Source organism: Cricetulus griseus, chromosome X (genome assembly GCF_003668045.3).
Source record: "Cricetulus griseus strain 17A/GY chromosome X, alternate assembly CriGri-PICRH-1.0, whole genome shotgun sequence".
Classification (NCBI taxonomy): Eukaryota; Metazoa; Chordata; class Mammalia; order Rodentia; family Cricetidae; genus Cricetulus; species Cricetulus griseus.
The window spans coordinates 31,709,706-31,729,803 of record NC_048604.1 but is presented as its reverse complement, the minus strand read 5'-3'; positions in this window follow the sequence as shown (position 1 = coordinate 31,729,803).

Sequence of the window (20,098 nt, the reverse complement as noted above, 5' to 3'; positions counted from 1 at the left end):
GGTATGGGTTCCATCTCATGGAGTGGGTCATAACACAAATAAGACATTGATTGACTACTCCCAGAAACTTTGTGCCACTATTGTACCAGCATATCTTGCAAACAAGTCACTCTTGTAGATTGAAGGGTTTGTGGGTGGGATTGTGTTTATCTTTCTCCATTGGTAAAGTGCAAAGTAGCTTCAAGTACCATGAACACTGGTTCATAGGGATCAATTTTCTAGGTAGGTACCAGCTCTACTCCTCTGTGTGAGTTGGGTAGGTGGTGTCTTTAGCAACAGGGCCTTACTGTCAGTTTGTAGAGAGCAACCAATAGCCTTGGCAACAACTTGGTTGTCTGAAGGCTCCCATCAGACTGCTTTGGCCAACAATGTCATTAGATGTAACACATTCCTAGTACTGGAAGCTTCATTTGGTAACAAGAGATGTGCACATGGGGTTATATCTCCCCCATTATTTGGCAACTTCATTTAGATCACATCCGTATATTTATATACTATAGGAATGTTCTACTGTATTAAGTTTCCATACGACTCCTCAAATGGCCTTTAGTTTTAGCTGTCCCTCCCCATATTCCCCCCTCAATACCTTTTTCCTTTCACATCCCTGATAGATTCTCCAATTTGAGTCCCACTTCTTCCATTCATAACTATCTATTCTATTTCTACTTCCTACGGAGATTCATCCCTCCACCTAATCCCTTACTCTCTACCTAACCATTGTGGTTATACAGATTGTAGCTTGCTTATCAGGACTTAAAAGCTACCATCCACATTTTAGAAAATACAAACCATATTTATTTTTCTGACTCTCAGTCACCTTACTCAGTATGATCTTTCCTAGTTTCATATTAACTCGAAACTTTCATGACTTCATATTTTTAATGGCTGCTAAATATTCCATTGCATAAATGTACTAGATTTTCGTTATACAGTCTTGTGTTGGGGAACATCTAGGTTGTTTCCAATTCCTGACTATTATGAATAGAGAAACAATGAACATATTTGAGCCCATGTCTCTGTAGTAGGATGTAGAGCCCTTTGGGTGTATGCCCCAGGGTGGTATAGCTATATCTTGAGGAAGACCAAGTCCCACCCATCTTTTGAGGAAACATCACACTGATTTCCATAGTGGCTGTACAAGTTTGCACTCCCACCAACCATGGATGAGTGTTCTTCTTAATCTGTATCCTTGCCAGCATGAGCTGTTATTTGTTTTATTTATCTTAGTCATTCTGGTAGGTGTAAGATGAACTCTCAAAATAGTTTTGATTTGCATTTCCCTGATGACTAAGGAGGTGGCACATTTCTTCTGTGTTTTTCAGAAAATTGCATTTTCTCTTTTGGGTACATAATAAAGGCAATATACAACAAGCCAACAGCCATCATCAAACTAAATGGAGAGAAACTCAATGTGATTCCTCTAAAATCAGGAACAAGTCAAGGCTGTCTGCTCTCTGGCATAGAATCACCTGATCTCTAAGCTTGGAAATTCTATTTAATCACTATTTAAAGCCAGAAACTCTAAAGTCTATATTAGGTGAACAGATATTACTGGTAGTTCTATTCTCTATAGGACTTTTATCATAAAGTCATGTTGGATTACTTTTGGTTTGAAGTAGATATTTTGGTTTATTAGTAGATATTAAAATGGATACACCAGTTTGCTTCCTAAGTCCATTTGATTGGAATATCTTTTTCCAATATTTTACCTTAAGGTAATGTTTATCTTTGATGTTGAGATATTTCTTATATGAAGCAGAAGGATGGATCCTGTTTTTTTCATCCATTCTGTTGGTCTGTGCCTTTTTATTATTGAATTGGTGAATTGAAACAATTCATAAGAGTTATTTGTGACCAATGATTGTTGATTCCTTTTATTTTGGTTTTTATTTTGGTGGTGGTGGTATTCAAGGTGGTAGTGGTGTGTGTGTGTGTGTGTGTGTGTGTGTGTGTGTGTAAGAGAGAGAGAGAGAGAGAGAGAGAGAGAGAGAGAATTACTTCTTTGAGAGTTTGGTAAGGAGAAATAGGAGCATATGGGGAGATAACTGAAATGAAATGATGGTGTAATGGAAACTTAGGAGTCACAGATGCAAAGTAGAATGCTTGTGGGTATGTGAAAAGCCTAGCAAGGTGTATCTGGAAATGATATAGCGACTAGAGACGTGTAGATCTAACTTGCCTTTATCTCTCTTCCCTCAGTGTAAGGATATGTAAAACACTGCAACAGGCACCAAGATTTACATGAGCCTAGTGGGTTCCAGTTTATCCTGTAAATCATATCGTCATCCAGTGAATTTGTAAAAGTAGAAAAGTAATCTTGGTTAGTAGGGAAGAACTGGCAATCTCTATTCTCATGGAGAAAACAAAAGCTTCTTGTACTTTCAGAAAGCTGGTAAGAAACTGTTCCTATAAATTTTAATATCATCAGCCTTGTGTTTGCTAAGCTAAAGTAAATTTTACTCAGTACTTGACAATGATTATCTTGTTGACTTTCAAAAGAGAATCTAACAAATGTCATTGATTGTTCACTTTTGGAATATTTTACTTGAAATAAACTATTATTTCTAATTTCATTTTGTATTTGTATTTGTAAAATATAAGAAAAGAGTAAGTGTAAAGAAACATCTTTGACTTTACCAAAACATTCAATTACACAAAAAGAAACATTCCATACATGAAGCTACATTTAACCTACATGCACAAAACCAGAAAATTGCATTTCTTGTTTTGTGACTTACAACTGAAGCTATCATAGTCATTACTGGCCATTATACATTTCAATAAATAAAATATACTCCCAGTCTTAAGAAAATACTACAAACTCTTGCTCCTCCTATGGATACTTCTTATATTTAAATTTGCAGAGACAGTGGTCCTATGAGGAAAGGGAAACACATAACACTGATAAGGTTTTCCTTTCCAGTGTGACATTAGTCATAGCAGATAAGCAGCTACCTTCTGTTTATAGCTTGCCATAGAAATGATATGTGATGACAGTATTTTAAAGTCGCAATTAAACAAAAAGCATAACTTTGATTTCCTGTCACAATGCTCCCTTTGTGGCACCAAACTGATAACAATGATTTTACAGATGACAACCACTTTTTGTAAAGATGGGCAAGTCAAGAATTGATTTTGTTCATCTACTGTAAGAAGCACAATTGACTCCTAGACTTCACCACATATGGGCAACGTGAGAATACCTACCAAAGTACGCTAGGGCCACCCACTGTAGACATATATGTCTCTTTCACAAACCCTGCATTGGGTCCAAACAGAAAATATCACAAAACTGTAACAGAACCTGCATAATGGGACAAACTACATGCCAAGTGGTAAACAGTTTCTATAAGCATCCATGCCTCAGTTGTACCATAAATATGCACAGGAAACTACAAACAGGTAGCAATACAATTGTATACAGAATTACTTGCTTACACAGCCAGGGAATTTAACACAAAGAATGAACAAGCTGGAAAGAAACAGTCATTGGAACTGGATAATAAGGCAACACAAATGCCCACTCTAGATATGGAAGCCATTGCTAATCAAAGGCAGATTATTTGTATATGGAGATACAAACCAAATTTGAACAAATTATCTGAATTTTCAAAAGAAACTGGAAACTTCAGTTTGTATTAAATGTTCTCACTGGGCTTCTACAAGTCAAGTGTACTCTGTGGGACTCTTTGCAATATAAAAGCTGCCAACAATTTACTACACAAAGCATTAGTGCAACTGAGTGGACTGAGTCTAAAGTGGCTGGAAGAGTGTGTGTCCTGCATCTCACTAGGATTGTCTTCTTCCAACAACCTTATTGGGTGTTTCTATGTCCATATTTTGTGATGCTAACATCATATCTACATATATTATCTTCTGTGTACTCCTATAACCATGGGTACTTCTCCTATCCTTCAATGCATACTGCTTGGTATTAAGAGCTAATGTCATGCTTAAATGTGTTCATGATGGAAGTTCAGTCTTGAAAATTCAAAGCAGAAGGCAACTGCTTACCTGCTGTGATTAATGTCACCCTGAAAAGGAACACCGTATGCCTTTTAACCATAAAAAAACCTGTCACCCTGTGTATGTTCCTTCACTCTCTCCTTCCTATTGACAACTGTTCATTGTCAGCACTTAAATTCTGAACATGCCATGACCTTGCACAGAAAGAACCTGTGCTACTAGTTTCTGAAAAGTAGGTCTGGAGGTGCCATGAGGTGAATTTCATTATTTCTGCCTCTAGTTACAAAATTGCACTCCCAGAATCCCTTGCAGCTTTGGCTATTCTTTGTTTCACACTACAAATCATTGGAATCATAATGGTAGGGTGATCATATTTCATGTATAATTGGATTGTCATATTTCATTTTTAATAAATTTCATTTGTTCTGTGAAAATTTCAGACATTCAGACTGTCTGAGTCGTTTATTAGTATTTGAGTGGCAAGACACAGAATCCCATATTAATTTCAACATACCTAATGTTAAGTACATTACCTGAAATGTAATAGTCACTAAATAACTGTTGCATGACTGAATGAACACACACACACACACACACACACACACACACACACACACACACACACACACACACAAACACACACACACACACTGAAACAGATATGTCCCACCACCTCTCCCTAAACCAAGACTAGATGGCAAAAACAATTAAAAAGAGTGGAAAACACACCGGGCAAGAACATTATAAGTGATCAACTGATCACCAATCAAAAATATTGCATATTTTTAACCATTAAATAGAATATCTATGTATAGCAAGTATTTGTTAGAATCCATTCCAGAGAGCTCTGATAAGTGCAACAATAGCCCTCTAAAGTTGTGTACATCCTACAATATGTTGTGACAGTGTCTTTGCAGATATCATTAAGGATGTACACTCAGATGTGAAGATTATCCTGTATTATTCAGGTGAGACAAATATAATCATTAAAATAAATTCATGGCTGAGAAAAACAGACCTATATTCTTTAATACTGAGGCCAAATGTAAAAGTTGTACTTACCAACACTATCTCTTTTTGGAAGAGTACTTGGCACAGCTGTAATGTTTCCTTCTATCCCCTAACCACCCATGTTCCTTGATTTGTGGAGGCTACCATATACCCTGTCATCAAAATCACAGATTTTAGTAAATATTTAGGATAGCCAAATAGTATCTTTAGGTTCTTGCAAGACCATCCTATAAAAATGACCCAATAGGATTCTAAGTCTCTTTTAAAACGTCAGTAAGATACTGGCTTTAACAGACTTCTCTTAGAAAGCTTCTAAGTGCTTGTCCTTATGCAGGAGTCTGATGTAATGAACAGCTGATTATAGTTACCTTATCCTTCTACAGAACTCTGGTACAAGGTACTGGGAATTCTAGGATTGCATTGCACCTTATTAAATAAAATTTATGCTAATCATGGTGTTAAATTTTTCCTTATTAACTTTTTCTCTTAGTGTTCTCCACAAGGTTGTAATAGAGGAGACCTAATGTTCAATTCTGATCGCAAGTGAAAAATTTTTGAAGCTCTTGCACCAAGCCAATAGTAACAAAAGTCAGTCTTTCTAATCCTTATGACAAAGCCTGCTAAGGGTTCTTTAGATAGTTTTCTTGCAAGGTCTCTTCCTGCAATAAGGACAAAACTTCCCCAAATACTTTCCTAAATACACTCTTAGTAATAATTATAATAGTACTAATAGTCTCATATTTTGTATTTACACATATTGTCTCAACATACTCCAAGAATTTGTACTGTCATCACATGGCTAGTCTATCTTTGTCAACTGTCAGTTTTTTTTATTGTGGCCTCTAGACTGACATCCCTCTGGAGCACTTTAACTAACACCTCTAGTACATCACCTCTTTTGCCAGCAACAGTTAGAGCAGTTTTAGCCCTCAAGTCCCTAACACCTCTGAAAGGGACTAATACGCTATCTAAATCATTCATCTTCTTGCTGCTCTGGACATCTTTTTAAGGCCCCACAATTAAAACAATTGAACTGAGGTTCTCTTTACATCAATTAGCTACTCCACCTGACCATCACAGAAAGCCTTAGAGATCAGCTTAACATCCTTCAGAATCAACTCTCTGGCTGCTTCAGTACTCCAAAAATTAAAGATATATCCACTCTGCCCTCCTCTTCTTTTATCTGTCCTCCAGGTCTAAAGTGAAGGGCTAATAACCAAAAATACCCTGGGTGGGATGAGAAACTCCAGACAGGAACGTTGAGGAGCTGACAACTTCAACAGGCTTTTATTATCTGGAAACCTATTGAGATCAACATACTGTCTGAGACAGCAGGGCAACAGATTTGCATATGGAATTTTTCACCCCAAAGGTTCCTTATTCTGCCCAAGCCCTCTGGAACTGGGCACATAGTCTCCACTACTGAGGAGGGACTCCTGCCCTTCGTTCTTCTGTTTAAAGAACCAAGTGCAGGGTGGGAGGGGGCACAAATTCCCTTCTCTGTCTGTGTTTATTCAGTGACATGGTGCTCAAATCAAAAGCAGAAAGATTCAACAAGATGCCTTTGAAAATGGAAAAAAAGAGGCCACAAGCCAAGGAATGTAGATAGCTTTAAAGCTGCCTGAAGCCTATGGAAAGAAGACAGAAATTCAGGCCCCTTCATTTTTGCCCAGGCAGACCCATATATTTGACTTCTATGCTCACAACTATGAGACAATAAATGTTCTTAACAACTAAGTTTATGCTAATTTTTGTAACATAGACAGAAAACTATCACAAGAGCAAAGTCAGTGCACATATCATGGGGTTTCTGGTCATGTCTACAATGTAAATTAACTTTCCCTACATTATAGATTAACTTTCCCTTGATTGAACATTTTTTAATGATAAGACAAGAATAATCTTTATGTCCTCATTGTTCAAACTATAATATGCCTTAATGGCATTTGTGCTTAATAGAATACTTTGTGAGCATTCTGTCTTTAACAACATTTATTCACACAATCTGGACTACTCCATGTATTATTCTGCTGTCTGGAAGTCCCAGTCTTTCAGATGTTCATTGCTGTGGAATGATCCCTTTGTACACTGTGAAGATTTGTCGCTCTGATTGGTTTAATAAACAAGCTGACTGGCCAATAGCTGAAAAGAATAAGGTTAGGCAGGAGAACCAAACTGAGAATGTTGGGAAGGAGAAGGGAGGAGTCAGAGGAGATACCAGTCAGATGCAGAGGGAGTAGGAGACTAATGAGCCATGCTAATAAAGGTACTGCCACATCGCAGAGAGTAAATAATATGGGTTAACTTAAAATATAAGAGCTAGTTAGCAATAAGCTTGAGCTTTTGGCTAAGCATTTATAAATAATATTAAGCTTCTTGTGTGGTAATTTGGGAAGTGGCTGTGGGTATTTGGGACCAAGCAGCTACAAGACAGGAAACTTCCACCTACAGTTCATGTTGACACTGTCATATACAAACTCTACTGCAAGATTTCTTATACCAGGAGACACTGGAAAACATTGCTATGTGTGTCAATTTTTAAAAAGGATTTTCTGTCAGATAATTGTGGGACTAAAAACATGTATTGCTGGTTGGTAGATCACAAATCTTCCATATGCAACTGCTTGAAGAGACCAAGTCACATGCCCCACAGTCTCCACCTACAGACACATATATGTGGAACTGATAGGCTACAGGAGGTGAGCATGCAGGCTAGTCTCTCTCCATTTCTTATCCTGAATATCACGGGCAACCTAACCTGATCACATTGCAATATAGGCTCCAACCTACTTATTCACCTCTGTCCTTTCTTCAGAAATTTAAAAGAGACTCTGGTTCTGTGTTTTAGGCAAAACTTGTGCAAAGGCTTTTTGTAAAGAATAGCTGTCAAAGCTGCAGCGGGGAGGCACACCTTTAATCCTAGCACTCAGGAGTCAGAGGAAGACAGATCTCTGAGTTCAAGGCCAGCCTGGTCTACTGAGTGAGTTCCAGAACAACCAGGCCTATACAAAGAAATCCTGTCTCAAAAAACAAAACAAAACAAAACAAACAAAAACCCAAAACCAAACAAACAACAACAAAACAGCTATTAAACTCTATTAAACTGCCTCTGATAGGCATAATTCTACTGATATCTCTCTTCTCCGGAGGGACAATTGGTATTACACCTTCTTTTTTCAACATCTACATCTTCACTGAATCAACTGACACTGGGCAAATATTTGTCCTTGTTTCAAAGAGACACTTTCAGACCCAAGCAATAAATGGACCCTTCACTCTTGTATTGTTGGAATTCAATCGGCTACTACTATCATCATAGTTACAGTTTAATTTTGGTGCATTCACTCCTAACCTCAAGTGAAAATGATGAAGGGAACCTTTAAGAGTTAAGCTGGAATAGTAGTTGAATTCACGAAATACAGTTGGTATACAGCACAGTAGCTTTTTGTATTGGGACTTGGTGCATACATTTGCCTTTTCATCTTCCCACCATGTCATCACATAGCATCAGATGTGGTCACCAATCTTATCTAGCACTTGAGCTTCTAGTTCTTCTCTTTACTTTTAAAGATATTTAATTGTATCTGGAGTTAGTGTACACATGGAGTTACATATATGGAGTTAGTGTATGTACACATGCATGGAGATGTCCATAGAGGCCGTAAGAGGGCAGTAGAACCCTGAAGCTAGAGTTGCAAGTGTTGTGAGTCATCTGATATGGTTGCTAGAACTGAGCTCTGCAAACACAGGAAGTGCTGTAAACAGAGGATCAATCTCTCCAACCACAGTTTTTCTATGATAAATTACTCAGTTTAAGTGATTTTGTTACAACAGTTAAAGAAACAACAAAGTCCTATAAGAAAGGTCTTATGTGAAAGAACACTGCAAAATTTAAAATGTAAACAATTATTAGTTGTAACTCCCTTCAAAGTCTATTCATTTTCCTCTTCAAGACTCTAGTCTCACCTAGTTTCCTCATTAAAATGACCATCCCTACTCATATTTGTAGCTCTATGTTAAGCTTTTCACACAAGAAATCTTTGACATAAGAGGGAGGGTCAGGTTATAGTGACACAATGGACTGAGGTAGCATTAAAGTTAAACTGTTATATCTACAGGTAATCATAACTCCCACCTTCATCTAAGAAGCTTCTTTTGTTAGCAAGGTAATTATAGAAATCCACTACTGGTAAAAATGAAGAGAACAACTGACTATGCCAAGCTCAACTTCAGTTGATACATGGCAGGAAACAAGATTCATGATCTTTGTGTTTTGCTTTGTTTATTTTTAATATAATGCCCCTCCCCAAAAACATTTGAGACTTAAAACTTATTTGCTTTCTTCTATGGATTAAAGACTTGGGCAACACAAAGGAAGTTGTATCTGAAAAATACACCATATACCAATTTCTTCTTCAGCTTTAAACTGGAGAAAGCAGCAATTTCCTTCAAACATATGAATCAATATGACATAAAATACAAATAACGATAACAAGTTCATTAGGATCTTGTTATGAAACAAATACTGAGAATTTTCTAAGTTAGAATCACACATTATGCACCATCTCCACAAATGATGAATGTAGATTTTACTTTGAAATAATTCCCAGTGTGTACCTGATATATGAGCTGATATTTCTTAGTGAATATTTAAGCTAATATCTTCTCTGGTCTCTTGTGCAGAATCAAACAAAACTTTTCATACTCAACTTTTTCCAAGTGTTATGTATTTGCTTATGAACATCGCCTTGGAAAAATGGGTCATCCATTTGAAAGAGATTATTTGGCATCTGTATAAAAGAGGGTCCCTAAAAGGCTTTTTGAGGATTTTACTCTCAAAGAACACATTTCAAAGAAGCTTTACATTTACCCAGACCATAGTAAGTTATCCCAGCTGGAAAATGAAACTACCATCTCACTAATTACATCCTTTCATTATTGGAATAAAGTTCTGTTTGATGTACTCTTTGCTCGTTCACTTAATGATAAGTTCAAATGTCTTTTTTTGGAATATGAAGGGCATTGTCTTAGAGTTATATCACCATGAAAAGAAGGCATGATGACCTGCTTATTATCAGCATTTTCTAAGTGTTACTTTTGTTTCAGAAACTTTTCTTTAATGTTTTGCTTGTAACAATCTTGTATGTCACAAATTCAGCAATGTGTCCATAAGGATGTGGGAAATATTGCAAGTTACCCATGGCAAGGGTTTTCAGCCTATATCCACACAAGAACCTGTTATTTATAAAAAAAAATATTGGTTCACTACTTTTCTTCCACATCTCAAATATTTATTCATATGGTACAAGGTTTACTTCTAGAATTCCTTTTTAATAACTGAAATCCCTACCTACAAACTGATGATAGCACATTAAAACTATGCTTTATCAAGAAAGGAAAGGAAAGCACAAACACCTTTTTTGTAACTATATAACCTTGTGTAAGATTGCACTTAACCTCTCTAAGCCACAGATGGCTGATTTTTATAATGTAAAAGAAGTAACTGGTTTCTCTTTTCTGTCCTTGAGTGCATATGGATAATCTGTTGCAAAATAAACACAATATATTAATGTATTTGAATGGAGGCTGTTCCATTATTTATGGTAGCTTCTATATAGCATGCCATTAAAAGGCAGGCCTAGGATATTCTCAGGTGTATTTATTGGTAGGAAAAGTTAATCACAATGCTCTTTCAGTCTAACTAAATAACAATTTAGTTACTTGTATTTTATAAAAATCATTTATCTACTTGCTGCATATAGGTAATCCTAGCCAAGTCTATATTTTCATGTTGCTGTGGAAGCAGAAATCTGTTGGATGCTTTTGTCACTTGCAATTACATAAAACACAATTCAACTATTTTTTTCTATTGGGGAACTCAACTATCTCAGAAAAGGTCTCAAATGATGTTGGCCCCTTGTATCCTTCATAAAATTTAAGCACTGGGATGGAAAGAACTGTTCCCCAAGGAGAAAGACAAATCCACAAAAGGAGGTTTGAAAGCTAAGGAAAGATAACTGTATAAAAAAAAGACCAAAATATATAGATAAAGCATCACAAACTGCACATTTTTTGCTGAACCTCCTTGCAAATTGGTAAATCAATTTTTTTTAAGGAAAGCAGCCACTTCACTAATCTCAAGTTCAGATCTGGGTTATACAGAATTATTGAATGTAGAAAAATCAAAGCTTTGTTCCCTGAGATTGAATTTCACAACAGATAATAAGAATTAGTGCAAACAGGAAGCCGAGTGAAGCTGTCATAGGAGACAGTCTGTATTAAAAGAAATAGATGATTGTAAAGTTAACAAAATCTCCACACAGCCTTGAGCATTTACTAAAGCGACAAACAGTATAATGGCCCCTGGGGATGTTTCCACATTAGAAGTCTGAACAGCAATTACATGAATAATAGCTGTAACTATTGATTGAACTCACATAATACAGACAGGTACTGATGAGAAGGACTTTATGTACTTCTTCCATACAATAATCTTCTGAAATTGGTACTGTTAATACTGTAATATTATAGATGAGGAAACTGAAAGTTCAATTACAAAAAGAACAGCAGCAAAAGAGCAATTTCAGATCTTCTAGGCTCTAAAGCCCTGAAGGCTTAACCAATCTGCTCTGCTATCTTCCTCAATAGGGCTCTTTCACCATACTCTATTATGGATTCTGAACTTCCATTCCAATTTCTCTTGTCAATCCTTGCTTTAACAAACATGTTAAATCTTAGGCATTTTTAAAAAATGGAAATAGCAGTGCTCTAGCAGTTTTCCAGCAGGAGTTCTTGTTCCTAGGAGGGAGGAAATGGCTAAAAAATTCATCAGCAACACAACAGAGTGGCTGGAGAATTTTTCTTTGTTGATGAATAGGAATTAATTATCACTACAAGTTTGCAACTATTTGCAATGGAATCTAATTTCAGAAATCATTTTTTGCTTCACTTCTGTAATGAATTCAGAAACTTCAGAGTCTCTTCAGTAGTCCACAGTGGTCCTGAAACCTGTGGAGCATCTTTAAATGTTCTGACATTTCCTTATTTCAGTCCATGTGTGAAGGTTAGAGGACAATTCATCAATTCTATCATACCCACCATTTGGGTCCAGGGATTAGTGTTAGTTCATTAAGGTTGCTAACAAGCACCTTTACCCACTGAAACAATTTATTGGGAGCATCTTTCAAAAATCAGTTCATGGACTTTGTTTCAGAGATTCTAATTCAAGAGGTCATAGATAGAGCTGAGGAATATAAATTGAAATGATACTTAGCTCCCATCACCCAGATAAATCTCAGGTTGACACAAGAAGAAAACCCTAAAATAATTTGCTGAAGTCAGGAAGGAACTGGCATAACAAAGACCACAGGATAGGTTTGTTCATAGAGAAGATAGTTGACACAAAATGATTCTTCAGAATGAACTTTATTTGAAAAGAGAGCCTTATGACCATGTTGTGAAGGAGGAAGAGAAACCTTGGTTCAAAAAACTAGGAGACACTACATTGAGAGACATAGTGTGAGTTATGTCAGCTGCCTAGCAACAAAGCTCACTGAGTCAATCACTATGCAAGCTCTTTGTTTTGTACTTCTCACTTTGTTTACCTCTGTGTGGCTCCATAGGCATAATTCCAGGCAGAAATAACACTGATAGCAAAGTAAAACAATTTCTAGTGTCTTTGGCTTCAGTTAAGCTGTCCATGTGAACCACTGCTGAAATGTTTTTATGTAGAAAGCATAAAATACTGTAGAAATTGGGGAAGAGGATGGGGCTAGAGGAGAAACAGATCTTCCAGAGAAATCCCCTCTAAAATGACCTTCATCATTTCAGATTAATATTTTAATCTGTTTTATCTGAGAAGCTACTGGGACTAGGACTATAACTGTGTCTTGAGCTGAAAAAGGGACAGGTCAGATTTGCTTCTCTATCTAACCTGTGTTATGAACCTACGCAGATTACATACACACACACACACACCAGAATGGCACAGTGTATCTCTCTGTGTGTGTATGTGACAGAGAAGGGGGAAATGTGGTCTAATAACATTTGAGGTAAAAGCTCCAAGTCTGAGTCCTCTGTTGTTACTTTTAGCACGTTGGAACTACATGTCTGTAGACTGAAGAAATATTTATGTACTCAAAGATGTGAGGTCTTCTCTTAGCTTGAGCTCCAAAGAAGTTCTAAGAATAAGGCTGGAAGAGTTGCCCAGTTGCTACACTGTGGCCATATATCCCCCATAGCACCAGTATACCTATAGTACTTCAAGGACATTCCTGAAAAGAAAATCAGTCCTTAATACCCACCTCTTGCGCCATACTACCCATTCCTCACTTAGAGGCTGGGCCTATCACAGATTTGTCATATGCTATAATTAGTCTACAAGCCAAATGGAAAACTGTTTCCTCAAGAATGACTTCCAGACATTTGGAAGGAGGAGATAGGAAGTAGACCCAGTTTCTTACTATTTTTCCTGAAGCATGATGTCAGAATCATGTACTAAAAATCACAACTTTTAAACTCCCCTTTTTAAATAATGCCACCAGGAAAGTGGAAGAATAAAGCTGCAGGAAAAGTTAACTACCATCACCACAAAATGACTCACACCTACTGCTGCTGCCAGGAAGCTTAAAGCCTGTGTGTGAAGCAAAACAGAAGGGCAGAAATGGAATGAGCTGGGCAGACAACGGTTTAGCTGGTGTCAGGACACTTCCTTTGCTTCCATTAATGATCTGGGTATGAGTGTATGTGGGGCAGGGGTCTAGCTGTCCATGCATAACTCTAATGTGGAGCAATAAAAAGAGAAATTCAAGCACAAAAAATACATTCTAAAAGGCTAGAGAAACAGATACAGTTCAAAGAGAAGAAAACTGGCCAAATCACAAATAACAAAATAAGTGAATGAATTTATCTCAGCAACACTTGGGGAAAGCTCTAGAAAGCCCCCACTGACTAATCAAATTGCTGATATCCAAGTTTTTACTACATTCTATATCTAAAGGAAATAAATATGACAAAAACCCTAGTACAGGAGACTTTAGTAGGTATGTCTATGAGTCCCAAACTGCTCACTTCTTTCTACAGAAGGAGCTCAATATCTCATGTCACCTTACATGCAAAATATGTGTAAACTGGAAACTGTCAAAATACTGTTGTTGTAATGTCTCATCTACATTTCACATAAACCACTGAAATATTGTGGTCAGATGTATTTCAAGCAAGGAAACCAAACTTAGGCTTTGGTAACTCTAAGTTAGTAAACGACCTTTAATCATCAAAAAAATCATTCAAAAACCATTTACTGTTATTAAAATGGAAACACCACTATAGATAACTTAAGAGGATTTAGAATATTAAGTAAAATAAAACCTAAACATTTTATATTTCTAAGTGAATTCACTGAACACTCAAACATGAATGTAATGATCAAGCATTATGAATACTTAAAATCTCCCTGTGCATAATTTCAAAGAAGCAAATACTCCACCCTGTGGGATTAATCTGGGATGCTGGCAGGGAGAATTGAAAGTCTCCAGCACAGCAGAACTGATGAAAAACAATTTCACAAACAGTAAAGGGGAATGAAATCCAGGAGTGCTTGATGACTACAGAAGGCCAAACGTGAAATTAAGAAGGCAAAATTTAAGAACATCCAGGTTGGTGTGACTAGAACATGAATTTATAGTTGATAAGAAGGGATTAATCCGCACAATTAGTCATTCTTGAATTTTCCTGGTTCAGCTTCGTATAAAAGCAGATAACTCAAAGCTCAGCACTTGTGAGGCTAAAGAAGGAGAATCATGAATTTGTGATTAGGGAGCAAGACACTGTCTCAAAAACATGCTTTTCTAATTAAGTGTTGTTAATGTGGCTATAGTTATCATTTATTTCAGAGTCAAAATCCTATGCACAGCCTTTATACGTTGGAGAAATCTGGCCTTTTCAGTATAACATTTGACTTGAAAACTCAATGCATATGTGGAAAACCAAATGCTGACACATAGCCAGGTTGCTCTGCTTTGTGGTTTACTATAGGTGAGTAGAGATAGTAAGAGTCCTAGAGTGAGATTCTGTTTGACTCTTAGCTCTTCCACTTACCAGGTGCCTGGTTTGATATAAAACAATCCATCTCTCCATGCCTTGCTTTCTTCATCTATGAATTTCTCAATGTTGGCACCAGAAATAACATTAAATCTTCAACACAATACTAACTATCAATAAGCTCCCAGCTTTTTACTTTGAGTGACACGAATTAGTTGTTATTAAGCACAGATTGCAGGCTTCAGTGGTACAGTCAGCCAGCAGTGATTGTGCCACAAACTTGAGCCATGAAGACATGATTCATAGCTTAGTGCATGAAAAGCAGAGGGGAATGTTCAAAGCAGGAACGTTTAACTTGTCACAGTGCTGAGAATAAAGGACTGCTGTAGTCTAAGCCTATGTTACCCACTCCAAGGCCTATGGAAGCATTGCAGAAGAGTGGGAGGAAAGACTGTAAGAAGCCAAGGATAGATTGTTCTCCAAATACTTTTCTAGATTTGGCACAGGCATTACAATAAAAAACACACAGCAGTCGTCACTAGCTGCCTACACCCTAAACATTCATATCAAAGTAGGAGAAAGTACTCAGGAAGATGAAGATGGTAGGCAAAAGTTGGATGGATGTAAGAAAATATAATGGAAGAGAGAACAATCACAATGTGTGGGTGCAAGGAAGAAATGAAAAAAAAAAACTCCTTATCAATCTCAATAAATGGTGTATTTCCTAGAATGGATTGACTTTGCTAATAAGTAGCTTGAATGCCACCATAAAGAGTAAATTTCCTTTTCTCCTCTTAAAATGTGGTACCGATTAACACAAATAATTGGTGAAATTGATCTCCTCTAAGCTAAATAATTAGAGACAGGCTATTACCCAAACTACTGCTAGTAAAGTGAATAGGCATGTGATGTGAGAACAAAGAGACCTGGGCTATAGCCTTAGTGACTGGCTTGAACACTGCCTATGACTTTCAGATTCTTCACTAGTAAAACATGGATGAGAGTGCCCGCTATTCAGTAACTAATAAACAAAGTCTTTGTTATATTACAGATGTGTGTGGTTTGTGTGTGTGTGTGTTTTCAACTTTTCTTTGTTATTAATATCCATTAATTGTTCAAAATGTTGGGGATTACAGTGGCATCTTCACAAATAGGACTTACTTTGATCATATAACATTCTCTTTGGTTTCCATGGTAACTGACTGTCTTTTTTTAATGCACTCAATGATGACCCCATAATGAGAATTATTTTTGCATAACTGAAAGTACCAGGCATAATTCAAACACCTTCATTTAAAATAATATGTGATCATCTACTTTTATAAATTATATGAGAATTTTAATTGCATCACTAATAATATTCATATTTGTCAGAGGCAGTGCTCTGAGGTTCTTCAATAGATTTTTGCAGCAAGAAAAGTGAACAAATATTCTTCATTTCAAACATTTTAATTTTTCCTGCAATCTCAGGCAGGTGATTCTAAATAAGAATATCATGAAATTTCTGTGGTTTGACCCCTCCAGTATAACAGTGTGCATAGGTCTTAGGATCAAGAGGGTTCCACCTTAATGAAGAGATGAATGTCATTCTTCCTTGCAGAAGTTCTTTCTTGCGGAAAGAAGATAGTTTATCATGAGAGTGGGCTGTCACTTTCTGCCACCTTTCCATGCAGCAGAACAATCAGAAAATGTGTTCTTGGAATGCCTAGCTTTAAGAACTATGTGCCTATTTTATATAAATGATCAATTAGATATTCTCTTACAGCAACAGAAAGTTAACCAGGAAATTTTACTTTTATGGTGTTCCCATTATGTACTATGCAATTACATAGCCTACCTTATTTTTAAAAGATTCCTTTGTGTGTGAGTGTGCCTATCTGTAGGCACATGTGCATGTGAGTACAATGCTTTCAGAGACCAGGAGAAGGGATGGTAGTCCCTGTAGATAAAGCTACAGGCACTTGTGTGCTGCCTAAAATGGGTGTTAAAAACTGAGATCAGTTATTTTTGTAAGAGCGATACGTAGACACTCTTAGGCATCTCACCAGCCCCAACATTGTATAATTTTAGCAATATACAAGTTTTAATAATATGACTTCTTTCTGTCCCCTTTTTATGGATGAGAACTGAACTGAATTACCTTAGCTAAATCACTGAAATTTTGAACGGTTGAAACAAATTCCTTGCTTTTTTCATTACACGTATTTTAATGGGGTTGCTGAACAACCCTAAAAGTGAGATATTCAGCCTCATGTTGTCAAGGCACGAACGAGCAGCATCACTTTCACTGTAGAACAAGGTATTTTCTGTACCATACTATACTGTTCCTAGAGCAGACTTCCAACAACATAGGCCCACCTTTCACTTGCTAAGTCCTGTTAACTTTCATAAGTTAGTCAGAGCTTTGCTGCCCATTGTTCCCTTCAGTCTATTTGTCCTAAGGATTTGCTAATTCAATTATTTCATTCTTCCACTATTGATCCTCACATCCTGCTCTAAGCCTTCACTGCTCCTGTTCCCTGAAGCACAATGATTTCCCATCAAGTTTTAATTCCAAAGTGCACTCAGCTAGATCAGCATCAGCTCCATAGTACTCATAGGCACAGATTTCCTTATTAGACTATACAATTAGATTTTTCCTGCTGCTGAAGCAGGTCTTTCTTTAGCTTTGAGATGGCAGAATGATTTCAGAACCACCTCAAGGCAGCTGAAAATGGAGCTGTGGTTGAATTTTCAAAAACTAAAACAGAGTATGAAGCACTCATTACCTTCAAATGTAGATACATTCTAGAAAATGCCATATTCTACTCATAACTAATTCAGGAATTCTTGTGTTTCTTGGGAATTTTTATAAAATACTTTCTTTGAAATTTTTTTCTGAAAAACCATAATGTAGATTGGCATTGATATGATTAATAACAATAATGAAGGGAAACAACTTAAAATTGGATTGGGGAACTGGATTTATAGTACTTCAAGAAAACAAAGTCAATAAATTATGTCACTTTCATGTTTCTTGTCTTATCTGATATCTTACATAATGACAATCATAAAGCCCAATCTCTAAGACTCCAAGTAGATCCTATATGATCAAAGAAACATGATAGTATCAACCAACATGTTTGACAAGAGGCACTAGACTAGGGATAGAGTGCTGTAGCCTCAAAATGTTTTCATTTAGCAGTAAGAATAGAAACCTGCAATTAAGGAAATGACAGCTGGTGGGAGAAATTCAACAACATTCTTTCAACAAGGATAATATAGCTAAATGGAACTTGGGGTGTTACCAGGAATGAGACAGAGGTGTTGTCAGATAAAGAGACCTGGGAGTGAATACTTCTGTTAATACTATCATTTTAGTACAATAAAGTTTTAGTTCTGCATACCAGGCACTATACTTAGCACTTCATATATATTATTTCACTTAATTCTTGAAACTGAAGTGCTTACAGGCAGGAATATAAAGCTCTGAAGGTTAAGAAACTCTACAGCATACCCCCATATGTGGCATAATTGGGGCTAAAGTCTAGGCATCATGAAGGTATTGTGTGGACTTATACTTCTATTATGTAGAGGTTTTGCAATATATTTTAAAACGGTAAGGAAATATGTAAAAAGAAAACAAAAGTTATAGATTTCCTTTCCGTGTTGCAAACATTATGAGCCTTAGTGATTTGCAAGTATCTGGCTTTTAAAATGAAAGCCAATTTGACTTCTCAACCCAGGAAGAAGATGAGGGAGTTAGATAGAGAGGTGCGAGGTGAAATAAGTGGATTAGAATACAATGATTTGTCTATATAATGATATATAAAGCTGTTTTCTAAGACAGTGAAGGCAAATTTACAGGGAACACCATTAGCATGACCTCCTAACTTCCTCAATTCAGGGTAACAAAGGCATAAGGAAAAATGGATAAGAGACACCAAGAAAACAATTAAGCCCTCATTGAATTTGCTGACAATGAATGAGAACCAGAGGGAAGTTACAATGGGCTCTAAACTAGAATGCAAAATGCATAAACCATTGCTTTGGGCCTAGGAAAAGCCTAATGTCCTCCAAATGGTTAATTTGAATAGAAATTACCTGGAGGCCTTACTGATATGACCTAGGTCCTAGAAACCTAAGTGGGGAGAAGAAGCAATGAAGAAAAGACAGAAAGACACACAGAAAGAAAAGATGAGACTGGATGTGCTCTCACCTTTGATTGAGACAAAACAACAACACAGAAATGTAGTGTGTGTTTTCTGTACCACTGAGTGAGAAGGAAGGTTTATTGTATACAGCTTAGCAAGGAGTTGGGTTTGTTATAAGCAGAAGGATGAGAAAGAGAAAGGTTAGCAAATCTTGATAGGAGGTGTTAGGAAATCTCAGTAGTCCTTCAGTCTCAGGCTCTAAATATAGGAGAGGAGGATGCTGTGGTCCATGCTTTCTGGGCTATACTGTACACATACACAAGGTCCAGAGGAAGGCTTTGGCATTTTCCTGAGTCTCACCAGGGGAAGGCTTCAACATACATGGGTCTGAGGCATTGGGTTCCTTTTATACGGTGTGCCCATGTCAACAACATGTTCTCTTGGGACTTCTGCTGGTAACACCTTATTAAAATGATTCTGATTTAGTAAATCCAGGATGGAGCTTAAGGTTCTCTAATTCAAGAACACTTCAAGAGGTTGTTGTTGATGTGGTTTTTGAGGGGCAAAAACTTAGCACTACATTGACCAACATGGTAGTCACAACACGTGGTTACTAAACACTTGGGATCTGACTAGTTCCAAATGATATTTTTAAAGATAAAACACAGGATTTCAAAGACTTACTACAAAAAAAACAAGAATGTAAAATATCATTTTGGATACTATATATAAATTCATTTTTAAAATACTATACTAATAAATAGAATAGTATATTATACCTTTCCAATTAGACTTTTTTTTGTTTTAAAAATAAGAATCCAAGCAGTGGTGGAAAAGATGTCATTGATGCCCTTCCCCTATAATGAGATTGATGTCTACCATTCCTAGAGCCTTCATCCAGTAGCTGTTCGAAGCAGAAACAGGCACCCACAGCGAAGCACTGAACCATA